The 13,635-nt window shown below is 37.4% G+C and overlaps 1 pseudogene; it reads left to right on the top strand.

Annotated features, from left to right (window-relative positions):
* The first annotated feature begins 7,652 nt into the window (after positions 1–7,652).
* LOC103232899 (uncharacterized) lies at positions 7,653–9,808 on the top strand (annotated as a pseudogene).
* Positions 9,809–13,635: the final 3,827 nt, after the last annotated feature.

Raw genomic sequence — 13,635 nt, 5'->3', positions numbered from 1 at the left:
AATTGCTTTGGGCAGTATGTTAATTTTAACAATATTGAGTCTCCCTATCCAGGAGCATGGAATATTTTTCCATTTGTTTGTGTTATTTCAGATTTCTTTGATGTTTTGTAATTTTCATTCTAGAGAGCTTTAACCTCCCTGTTAGCTATATTCCTAGGTATTTTATTCTTTTTGTGGCTATTGTGAATGGGATAGTGTTCTGAACTTCGCTCAAAGCTTAGATATCCTTGGTGTATAGAAATGCTACTAATTTTTATATATAGATTTTGTATCCTAAACTTTGCTGAAGTTGTTTATCAGATCTAGAAGCCTTTGGCCAGAGATTATGAGTTTTCTAGGTATAGAATCATATCTGCAAGTGGAGATAGTGTGACTTCCTCTCTTGGTTCTTTATCCAGCTTGTCACTCTGAGCCTTTTAATTGGGGCATTTAGCCTATTTACATTCAAGGTGAATATTGATATGTGCATATTTGAACATGTCATCATGTTGTTAGTCGGTTATCATGTAACCTTGTTTGTGTGGCTGCTTTGTAGTGTCAATGATCTATGTACTTAAGTGTGTTTTTGTAATGGCCAGTAATGGTCATTCTTTTCCATATTTAGCACTCCCTTCAGGAGTAAGGACCTGCCTTCAAGGAGGTCTGGTGGTAATGAATTCCCTTAGCATTTGCTTGTCTGCAAAGAATGTCATTTATCCTTTGCTTATGAAGCTTAGTTTGGCTGGGTATGAATTTCTTAGTTGGAATTTCTTTCCCTTAAGGATGCTAAATATAGGCTCCCAGTCTCTGCTGACTTGTAGTGTTTCTGCTGAAAGGTCTGCTGTTAGCCCAATGTGGTTCCCTTTGTAATTGACCTGCCCCTTCTTTCTAGCTACCTTTAGCATGTTTTCTTTCATTTTGACCTTGGAGAAACTGATGATCATCTTGTGTAGTATCTCACAGGGATTCTCTATATTTCCAGAATTTGAATGTTTGCCTCTCTAATGGGGTTGGAGAAATTTTCATGGATGATACCCAGAAATATTTTTCTAAGTTGCTTGCTTTCTCTTCCTCTCTTTCAGGGATGCCAATGAATCATAGATTTGTTCCCTTTACATAATCCTGTATTTCTCAGAGGTTTTGTTCATTCTTCTTTTAGCTGTTTTGTTTTGTTTGTTTTTGTCTTACTGAGTTATTTTGAACAACTGGTCTTCAAACAGAGATTCTTTCCTCAGCTTGGTCAATTCTGCTTTTCATACTAGCAATTATATTCTGAAATTTTTAAGTGAGGTTTTCAGCTGTATCAGTACAGTTTGGTTCAAATGGCCACTCACCTTTTGTTTCTTATATCATTTTTATTGTATTGCTTAGAATCCTCAGATTGGGTTTCCATTTCTCCTGAATCTCAAAGATCTTTCTTTCCATCCATATTCTGAATTCTATTTCTGTCATTTCAGCCATTTCAGCCTGGTTAAGAACCACTGCAGGAGAACTAGTGCAAGCATTTTGAGACAAAAAGACACTCTAACTTTTTGCATTGCCAGAATTCTTACACTGGTTCTTTTTTCATCTGTGTGGGCTGATGTTCCTTCAATCTTTGTAGCAGCTGTCCTTTGGGTAGGTTTTTTTGCTTTTATCTTCTTTGATTCCCTTCTTTATGGCACCCTCTGAAGCTGCAGCCCAAGCTGTACCTTGGCCCCTTGTAGTCATGGCTGGAGCACCTGGGACGCAGGGCACCAAGTCCCTAGACTGCACACAGCACAGGGACCCTGGGCCTGGCCCACAACACCATTTTTTCATCCTAGGTCTCCAGGCCTGTGATGGGAGGAGCTGCTACAAAGATCTCTGACATGCCCTGGTGACATTTTCCCCATTGTCTTGGTGATTAACATTCAGCTTCTCATAACTGATGCAAATATCAGCACCAGTCTTGAATTTCTGCTCTGAAAATGGGATTTTCTTTTCTATTGCATTGTCTGACCACACATTTTCTGAACTGTTATGCTCTATTTCCCTTTTAAAACTGAGTGCCTTTAACAGCACCCAAGTCACCTTTTGAATGCTTTGCTGCTTAGACATTTATTCCACCAGATACTCTAAATCATCTCTCTCAAGTTCAAAGTCCCACAAATCTCTAGGGCAGGGGCAAAATGCCACCAGTCTCTTTGCTAAAACATAACAAGAGTCACCTTTGCTCCAGTTTCCAACAAGTTCCTCATCTTCATCTGAAACCACCTCAGCCTGGATTTCATTGTCCATATTATTATCAGCATTTTGGTCAAAGCCATTCAACAAGTCTCTGGGGAGTTCCAAACTTTCCCACATTTTCCTATCTTCTTCTGAGCCCTCCAAAGTGTTCTGACCTCTGCATGTTACCCAGTTCCAAAGTTGCTTCCACATTTTTGGGTATCTTTTCAGCAGCACCCCACTCTACTGGTACCAATTTACTGTATTAGTTCATTTTCACACCGCTGATAAAGACATACCCAAGACTGGGCAATTTACAAAAGAAAGAGGTTTAATGGACTTACAGTTCCACATGGCTGGGGAGGCCTCCAAATCATGGTGGAAGGCAAGGAGGAGCAAGTCACATCTTACATAGATGGCAGCAAAGAGAGAGCTTGTGCAGGGGAACTACTCTTTATAAAACCATCAGATCTCATGAGATTTATTCACTATCACAAGAACAGCATGGGAAAGACCTGCCCCCATGATTCAATTACCTCCCACCAGGTCCCTCCCAGAGCACGTGGGAATTCAAGAGGAGATTTGGGTGGAGACAAAAGCCTAACCATATCATGTATCTATTTATATGATCAAACTTTTTTTTTTCTTTTTTGGCCTGTTGTTGATGTGATGAATTACATTAACTGATTTTCACAGAATTTTACTTGTTAACTACAGAAATAAAGTGAAAATGGCAGCAACAATGAAAATGAATGCAATATAAAAACTATAGGAAGGAATAGAGGAGATAAATAATTTAATAGAAATGGGATGAGTAATGAAGAAATGTACATAAGGGTATGCCCACTCTTATAGTACCAGAAAAATTTCTTACAATAATGTAAATGCTAAATTATCATTTAATCAGAATTAAAAGCTGCTCGGCTAGCATACTTGTATTCACACTGTCTAAGGAATATTTTAGAATGAAAAGAACTATATAGAATTTTAAAGACTATTAAATGATTGTTATAATTACTAAATGTATTTTAAATGATACTTAGGCATATTTTGCTCATGGATAGTTTCCTGAGTTACAAGTTACAAGAAGACAACACCATTTAACATGACACATAATATTGGACTGCTGACTTCTGAAATGCTTCCTGAGCGTAAGGTAATAAACCCATAACTTGTTTAAATAAATGTCATTCCCAAGCCTTGTCACCAGCACCTGAATATAATCTCAATTGCCACATTTCTGAAAGACTTTTTCAATTCAAAATTTGTACATTGAGAGGAGTCATTGATTTAAAGTCTTGAGGCAGGAACATGTGAATAATGGATTGGAAGACCCTATTGCCAGAAAATAAAGATGCCTTTAAAATAGATCTACAGTACTTTTAAAAGATCAAAGGTGTGCCCTATAAAAGAGCTCCCATTGGCCAAAATGTGAAAAACTAAAACATCAAAAAGAGGACAATAATTACAATTATTTGGAACATGTTTCATCTGTGAAAAGCCTTGGGTACATAGTGATACTTGCAAATGAAACGTTAATTCAAAATGTACAAAAGTGAATTGTAAGTATAAAAGGACATCACAACAGTACAATACAGTAAAATACAATGGCAACCTAATTGGAATTTCTTCTTTTTTTAATTAAGCATTGCTACATATATTTTTGTCTCCTTTAAGTAAGGGATAGTGGCTATAAGGAACTGTAGGAAAACCACCTAATTCTGGAATATTATGACACTATAAAAAATCAGGAGTAATAATCAGCACTAGTGTTCATGTTCACCACACACAATGACTTAAATGAAAATACAGCAATGAGTTGCTAAAACTCCAGAGACAGGAACTGAATACATAGATACATAATTTTCTTAAAGCAGAAATCTCTAGATAACCTAACATTTTAAAATAAATTGCTAATTAGGTACAAGGAGATAACTTTTAAAAGGAGAAAGATATTCCCAGATCAAAAGTTGATGGCCACGTGAATGGGGGGAACACCAAAATCTAAAATCACGCATGGATTTGTAAAGTCCAATTGATGTAGTAATGAGCTTTGACTCAAGAAGAGGCTCAGCCAGTGAATGTTGGTTCAGGTTTCAGTGTTTTTCAAAGATAAAATTAGATCCTGTGTCTTGACCAGAATTAGCCTCTATGGCTGGTTTCACACAGTGCTCTTTTTCTTTATGATATGCCAATATTTCTGCAACTGTAGGTAGATATAGACATATATAGAGCTATTAAAGAAATAGAAAAAGTCTTTAAATTTTATATGTGTGTGTTATGTATAAAATCCTACATAATTTATACAGCAAAGCAGCACAAAGTTCACTGGAAGACTGAGAAAGCTATTTGTTTAGTTAATTGACCTCTTCTTAAAGAATAATAAAACCCTGTATCTCCTCAAAAACCAAATGGCTACACCTTGAGTCTCCCTGAAAGACAAATGGTTACATCTTGAGATAGGATCCTACTTTAACTGCAGAGATGTGTTTTTATATCTCAAAAGGGTATGAGGCCCATAACTTTAGATGAATCATAGCTTTAAAAATATTCCTAAAATACCATTTTAAACATTCCTATTTTAAGATTATTTTAATTATATTTGTTGTAATAACTTTATTTTCATGGGAACAATTTGTGTATGATTAAGGTATTGGAAATAATTGAGAGTCTTTGACATATTAAACTTGTGATTGCACAGATAAAAAAATTGACTAAGTTTATAATCTACATTTAAATGACTAGCAATACTTACTGTATTTTGTTTTAATGGTATTTGTGCAAGGATATTTAAATAGTTTTAAAAATCAATTCATGGATTTACAACTTTATAGTGTACTGGAAATGTAGTACTCTATACTCTTCTCCATACACAGATGTTTTTCTGTTAGTAACACTCCCTGCAACATTTGTGTAAGGCCTATAATATTTTCCAAAGGCCAGACTCTATAAGAAATTATTATTCCAGGACAACATGCACAAAAAAATTTAGTTAGTAGCCGTGGTTCTTCAAGTTGGAATAATGAAAGCAGCAGGAATTATACGTAAAACATACACACACACACAAACACACACACACACACACATACACACAAAGAATGTACACCAAAAGAGGAACTATAACATAACAAATAAGGCAGTCCAACAAATAACTTTTGATTATCTTTAATAAATTAGTGACAAGATTTTTCTGTCCTAGAAAACAACACAAAACCATTTAATGTTCCATTTAAACGCTTTAAAGTACAAAATAAAAACATCAGTAGGGAGAAGAAAATAAATTTTGAGCTGTTAGAGCTCTAGGAAACCAATGAATAAAAAAAAAATTCTTCAGAGATAAGACATGTTAGAAGCAATAAAAATGGAATAGGCATGACTGAAAACATAAACAAGAAAATAATTAGCAGAATTGAGGTTTATATTAATCCATCCTCATGCTGCTAATAAAGACATACCTGAGACTGGGTAATTCAAAAAGGATAGAGGTTTAATTGACTCATAGTTCAGCAGGGCTGGGGAGGCCTCAGGAAACTTAATAATCATGATGGAAAGGGAAGTAAGCACATCCTTCTTCACATGGCAGCAGGAAAGAGAAGAATGAGAAGCCAGCAAAGGGGGAAGCCATTATAAAACCATCAGATCTCATGAGAACTTACTCACTATCATGAGAATAGCATGTGAAAAACCACCCCTATGATTCAATTACCTCCCACTGGCTTCCTCCCACGACACATGGGGATTATGGGAACTACAATTTAAGATGAGATTTGGGAGGGGACACAGCCAAACCATATGAAGGTTATTACCAAAATAACTGGAAAAGATCAAACCTGAAGAATAATCAGGGAATGTAGGAATGATAAATACGAGAGACAAATTAAACATAAAAATTATTTAAATGTAAAAGGTACTAAATCTTCAGTAAATATTTTAATATGTGTACCAAAAGGAAACATCTTCTCTAGAAGAAAGGAAATGAAATGTTAAATTCCAAGGCATATAGTGGTAAACTACTGAACATCTAGCATGTTAAAACTATTCAAATAGACATCAGTAGTGGAAATGTAAGTCACGCGGTAGTGGTGAGAAGCATGTTGACCTCAGCCTTCTACAGACCAACATTCAACTCAAAATTATGCAGCAAGTTACCCCAGTTTGAGAAAAAGATTATGTTTCAAAAATGTTACATCCAGCAGTTTTTCTTCAAGTGATTAAAAAAATAGAAAATATTTTAAGGCATATAATTGCCAGATAATACAGCTTTCTTTTTATATATCAAACTCACAAATAAAAAAATACTTGATCACAAGATCCAACTAATTGGCTATATAATTTAAAATAAAGAAATTAGGAATTAGGTAAACAGAACAAAAATGGTGATGAGAAATAAATTAATTTTAATTTAGACAATTTATGCTATTTTAATATTAGGGTTAGAGAAGAGTAAATAAATGATATAGAAGTTGACCATAGCAAAAAATATTATAAGTGAATAAAAACTAGAGATAGTAATGGGAAAGTTGGAATAAGTAAGGGGTTGAATGCTAATTTTCTCAAATGTTACAGAAAGCTGCCAAAATGTATGCTCTAGATTTGAAACATAAACATGTATTAAAACAAAATGGCTCCAAATTCTTAATAATTTTGAAAATCTATCTTTAAGTTTTTTCATTAATATTTAAAAAATAAACATTTACCTTAAGTTCTGCTATTCCATGTTTCCTTTCAGTTTATTTTATTGGTTACATAAACATAAATGTAATTTTATTACTTGGTAGTTTAAAAAGAGCACAGGTACTATAAATTTAATTTGAAAAATTATTAGACTTTTTCTTTAATTTTTGAATATTTAAATTTTTATAAATGAGCATATTTCCAATTTTAATAAATCATAGTACCATTATTTTTATAAAGGTATTTCAAATTAATTATATTTATAGATGTTTTCCAAATACTACCAGACACAAAGAAGGCACCTATAAAATGACAGGTTTAGACATGACTAATCAACGAATCATTTGCAATTTAGAAACTTGCACTAGGGATCACATTCTTTTTTGTAGAGACCACTCAAATCCTCTTCATTCTTTCATACTGTATTAACATAGATCAGACCTAACTGTCTCAAGGAACAAATGAGCGGTTGTGTTCTGCAACCAACAAATTTCCAATTAAGGAAGTCCAATTAGAAGCTCATTTCTTTAATTGTGCGGAGATGTAATCAAGCTTAAAGAGTGGCAGAAAAACAAGATGTATGCAGTTTAGGAGAATGGGCATAGTAATTCTTAACTTTAATAATTTTAAAATAATGTCAATGGTTCCAAAATACACATTTAATTTCTTCTCTGTTCTCTTCAGGATTAACAAGTAAAATAAAGCCACCATGCCAGTATATTGGGAATAACTGAAATTCAAAATATGAATTAAGGTTTCAAAGCAGGCAGGTTTACAGCTAAAAGCAATACTTTAACTTCCATGTTTTCAAAATGGTTGAAAAGCATATACAGGAAAGGTATATACTATCTTCATGTTTCACAGGTTAGGATATCTGAATCCTAAAGCAATTGTAAAATTTTCTACAATTCCTCAGGGAGATTATATCCAAGTGAAATCACAGTCACTGTTTATTTAATTCAATTGAACTCTACATCTTTGACTAACGTTTCCTTTTTTTTAAAATAAGAAACTAGTTTGATTTTCACCAGAATTATAAGATTCTTAATTTATTGCAAGGGTTCTACTTTATATTAACATAATTCAACTCAATGGTCAGGGGATTTAGTTGTATCAATTTTGCAATAAATATTTCGAGAACTAAACTAAAAATATCCAGCATATTAATGCACCAAGTAATATTCTACGTATATTCTATCTCTTATAAACATTTCAATAAAAGACAATTAAATTGAGTTTCCAGTGAAAACATGCATTATGTATGGATCCAAGCTAATTCAATCACCAAAAATATCTATTAAGCTTACTTTATTTAATGATATTACTGTGCCACTTTATATAACCAAGAATAGGAAATAAACATGACATGTCATATTTAAAAATGCAAGTTCTGACTCCTTAAGAAAGTCTTTTAAATTATTGCATGCTAATTTTAAAAGATATTTTCTAAAATTTTTATGTTTATAATTAATCAAAATACCTCAATCAATTTTTGTTGGGGACTGGTAGTTCAAAATGTGTAGAAAAAAATACATTATTTCATTTATCTGAATCCTAAATTGTTGTACAAGTAAAATAGCTTTTTTTTTTTTAAGTCGTCACATTGCAGCTGAATACCTGTCAATAATTGTATAGGTATTTTTAAATTTCATAGTAGTTGTCTGCACCCAACAAGGCAGATCTTTTCTAGAAATGACTTGAGCAAAAACTTCAGTTGATGTTGCCTTATGTAAAAAATTGTCAGATTAATTTGATTAGAGTACTATAATAACGTAGTCAAGTGGCTTTAAAAAAATAGTGCACTAATCTCCTCTAATTGGGACTCCGAGCCGGGGCTCTTTCTGGCGCTGGCACGGCTCCAAGAAGGCTATCCTAGCCATCACTTTTCCACCTACTTTTTAGAGTAGGGAAGGTGAGCGAGTCGATCTCAAAGTCCAGCCAGCCCTTGGCCTCCAAGCAGAAAAAGGATGGCACTGAGAAGTGGGGCTGGGGCAGGTCGCCCAAGCAGCCTCACGTGAGTCCCATGACAGCGCTGGTAGGGAGTCAGAAGGAGCCCAGCGAAGTGCCAAAACCTAAAAGACCTCAGGGCCGACCAAATGGAAGCAAAAACAAGTACGCTGCCAAGACCCGGAAAACCACAACTCCAAGAAGGAAACCAAGGGGCAGATCCAAAAAACTGGAGAAGGAGGAAGAGGAGGGCATCTCACAGGAGTTCTCAGAGGAGGAGCAGTGACCGTGCATACGTGTCGCCTGCTCGTTGCTGGAGGAGCAGCTTCCTTCTGGGACTGGACAACTTTGCTCTGCTCCCACCGCCCCCAGCCCTTCCCCAGGCCGACCATCACCACCGCCTCCGGCGACCACCCCTATCTTCCATCTGTGACTTCACCACCACACTACACAGCACACCAGCCGCTACAGGGCCCCCATGGGCTGAGTGGGGAGCAGTCTTCCCCTGGCCTCAGTTCCCAGCTCCCCCCACCCACCCACGGGCACACACATGTGCCCTCCTGGACAAGGCTAACGTTCCACTTAGCCGCACCCTGCACCTACTGCGTCCCCACTCCCTTGGTGGTGGGGACATGGCTCTCTGGGTTTTGGTTTGGGGGCGCCCTCTCTGCTCCTTCATTGTTCCCTCTGGCTTCCCATAGTGGGGCCTAGGAGGGTTCCCCTGGCCTTAAAAGGGGCCCAAGCCCCATCTCATCCTGGCCCACCCTACTCCACTGCCCTGGCAGCAGGTGTGGCCAATGGAGGGGGCTGCTGGTCCCAGGATTCCCCCAGCCAAACTGTCTTTGTCACCACGTGGGGTTCACACCTTTTATCCTTCCCCACCTTCCCTAGTCCCTGCACTAGGTTGGACAGCCCCCTTTGGCTACAGGAAGGCAGGAGAGGTGTGAGCCCCCTACTCCCTCTTCAGGGTGGCCCCAGCCCCCTTGCCCTCCGCCTGGGATCTGAGAACATATTGCAGTGATGGAGATGCAGTCACTTATTGTCCAGGTGAGGCCCATGAGCCCTGTGGCCTACCTGAGGTGGGCTGGGGCTGCTCCCCCACCCCTACTTTGCTTCTGCCACTCGGCCATTTGCCCCTCCTCAGATGGGGCACCAATAACAAGGAGCTCACCCTGCCAGCTCCAAATCCTCCTGCTCCTCCCTGCCCCCCAAGGTTCTGGTTCTACTTTTTCTCTGTTCACAAACCACCTCTGGACAGTCGTGTTGTTTTTTGTTCAATGTTCCATTCTTCGACACCTGTCACTGCTGCTGCTACCAGCGCCAAGCGTTCATCCTCATTGCCTCCTGTTCTGCCCACGATCTCCTCCCCCAAGATACTCTTTGTGGGAAAGAGGGGCTGGGGCATGGCAGGCTGCGTGACCGACTACCCCAGTCCCAGGGAAGGTGGGGCCCTGCCCCTAGGATGCTGCAGCAGAGTGGGCAAGGGGGCCCGAATCGACCATAAAGGGTGTAGAGGCCACCTCCTCCCCCTGTTCTGTCGAGGAGGGGTAGCCATGATTTGTCCCAGCCTGGGGCTTTCCCTCTGGTTTCCTATTTGCAGTTACTTGAATTAAAAAAAACTATATCCTTTTCTGGGAGAAAAAAAAAAACAGTGCACTAATAAATAATAGATGAATAATTATGGAACATTTAGTCTCTCGTTCACAATGAATTGTGCAGACAAAAACTGCACTAACCCTATCTTTGAGGGATACTAGGATACACGAATTGAAACAAGAATTTTGAACTATTTTGTCTCAAGAAACTACCATATAGTTAATTTGTTTTCTTTACTTTTTACAAAATTTACTAATTATGAATAAACTTTTTAAAATTTATCCCCAAAATGTTTTTAATTTAATATTTAAATTGCTTGCTATTCAGCAGGAAATGTTTAAAGGAAACACATTTTTAAAGCTAAACAGACTGAAAATAAACTTACCTTAGATCCATTAGCCAATTGAGGTCACACAGCAAGCTGTAGTTCTTAAAATTAGAGAGAAAGATAAATACAGATTAATTCTAGTTTACCAGGAGCAAAAGCCACAGCTGAAGACTGGTAGAGTAATTGAATAATTGCTGTAGACTCAGTGGGGACATTTGAGAGATAAAAAACTCCTAGGAAGTCAGCCTTTGGGGTCCTCCATACTAAATTTTATGACAAGGTTTCATGGGTGAAGATCAGAGAAAAATCTTCTTATGCATCCCTCAGGGGGAAGGGGAAAGTAACCATTTTGAAATACACCCAGAGTGTCTGTTCTCATTAACAAAGGACTGCCCTAAAGGGAAACTATTTTTACCAGAGCCTATCCAATGTGGGTATTAACAGAGTCTAACTGATGTGGGGGAAGAGAGATACTCAACTCTAACTCCCTCTAGCCTGCTATTTAAGGGAAGGAAAATATACAAATCCAGTGCACTCTAATGTTCCTGTATTATATAAAGAAGTTCAGAAACACTTAAGAAGGTCACAGCCCAGGGACCCACAGACCCACTAAAACATTGAGACCTAAATAGTAAGAATATATTAATAGAATGCTTCTCTTGTGCCCCTATACTACCACATCAACAGGGGTCCTGTATAATAAAAGGGCATTACAGCTGAAAAGAATTCTAAGGGTTATAGTCTATTTAAGAAATCTCTAGGAAAACCCAAATACCACAGAGGAGATGAAAACAAAGACATAAGAGAAAATTTTAGCCTCTGACATCTACAGTTGTAGGAAATAGTTAACACAACCTAACACATAGATAAATCTAACACTTCACACAAAAGACCTATTTACCTCAGTTCCTTTCGTTACAGGTAGTCAGGCATGCGTGGGGCAGGAGAGGGCTCTCCCCTCACCAACCACTGGAAATGTCTGGTGATGGTTTGGCAATTATCGGATTGCCTCTCTAAAAGTGATAAATTGGCAGCCAGCGCCAAGGAGAGGCCATTTCCTGATGGTCCACACCTGTTAACATTAAAGTATTAATTAAAGGCAGGCCCCAGGTAGAAGCAACTTCCTGGGTATGTACATTAAGGGACAAAAATGGCAAAGTATGATCTTCCAGGTACACGCCACTGGAAAAAGGAAGAAAACCTCAGATGGGCATTTGTATAACTTCCTAAACACACTGCACATGCTCAATTCCAAAGGGTAAGGAGGGCGCCATGCATATTGAAAGCCCACCCTAAGGAAAGAATCATAGGAAAGAGGCAAGCCTATAAACTCCCTGAATCAAGGTTAAAGGCCCTCTGTTTTTTCTCTCTTTGACCTTCGGGTGCCCACTTGGGTCTCTTCCAAGGGTTCTTTCCTTTCTTTCCTATTCTAAAGCTTTTTAAATAAACTTACACTCTTGCTCTGAAACTTACCTTGGTTTCTTTTTCTGCTTTATTTCCCTTGGTCAAATTGTTTCTTCTGAGGAGGCAAGAATTGAAGTTGCTGCAGATGCATGCAGACTTGCCATCAGTAACTCGAGGTAACTCAAAAAAAGTGGACAACATGCAAGAACAGATGCATAATGTAAGAAGAGAGATGGAAACTGTAAGAAACAACCAAAGGAAATGCTAGTAATCAAAACCACTGATGCAAAAATGAAGAATGTCTTTGATGGGCTTATTGGTAGAGCACAAAGAAAAGAAAGTGAATTTGAGGGTATGTCAATGGAAACTTTCATTATAGAAATGCAAGGAGAAAAAATAATGAAAAATTGAGCTGTAAAATATGAAATCTAAGAACTATGGGACAATTACAAAAGATGTAACTTACATGTAATGAAAATACCAGAAAGAGAAGAAAGAGAGAAAGGAACAGTTTCTTCTTTTTGGGAAGAAGAAAACATTTTTAGAATAGATAGGGATAATCCAATGTCTGTTATTCTATTTTTGTCTTCAAACTTGCTGTAGAAGACTCATCTCCAAGACCCTAGAAGTTGCTGACCCACTGAAAAAAGGGACCTCTCATTCTGAATTCGTCTTTGAAAAGCTGACCACAAAATAGCCTATTTATCTGTGACATAAGAAGAAATACACCTCCCTTTTGTTAAACCATTGTGATCTAGGGATTGTTTGTTACAGCATGTATTCTATCTTGAATAATAGACAAAAATAAAACATGACCCTTTTACTTGAGGTCCTTATTGTCTTAAAGTAGAAAGCTCATATGCATACATTTTATAGTTATCTATTACTGTCTTTCTCCTCTATAAAAGCAATTCTTACTTCTGGAAATATAAAATTGTTAAAAGAAAAACCTTACCCAAATTAAATTTAACAGGGTTTAATTGAGTCAAGAACCATGCATGAATTGGGCAGCCTCCTGAGCCAGAGTAGACTCTGAGACTCCAGTGCAGCCATGTGGTGGAAAAAGATTTATGGGCAGAAAAAGGAAAGTGATGAAGAGAAAACAGAAGTAAGGTACAGAAGCAAGCAGGTTAGTTATAGCTTGGTGTTTGCCTTATTTGAACACGGTTTGAACAGTTGGCCCCTTCTGACTGACCAAAACTCAGTGATTGGCACAAGAGTAGGCTACAGTCTATTTACACTTCCATTTAGGTTATAGTTCACTATGTACAGAGAAACCTTTAGATCAAACTTAAAATATATAAGAAGACAGCTTTAGGCTAAATATGATTTAACAATTCCCCCCTTTTGGTCATCCTCTCAATTTTGAGAGATTGACCAAAACTTTAGTCACTGGTGTCACCATTACCATTGTAAATGTACTTATTTGGTCCAAAACCCACTGGGAAATAGCAGAACAGTGGGTTTTATAAGGTGGGAATAAAGACTTCATGTTATTTTTTTGTAATGGTAAGAGTAGT

This window comes from Chlorocebus sabaeus, chromosome X, assembly GCF_047675955.1.
Source record: "Chlorocebus sabaeus isolate Y175 chromosome X, mChlSab1.0.hap1, whole genome shotgun sequence".
Classification (NCBI taxonomy): domain Eukaryota; kingdom Metazoa; phylum Chordata; class Mammalia; order Primates; family Cercopithecidae; genus Chlorocebus; species Chlorocebus sabaeus.
Note: the sequence above shows the minus strand (reverse complement) of the source record. Positions and strands in the feature narration are given on the sequence as shown.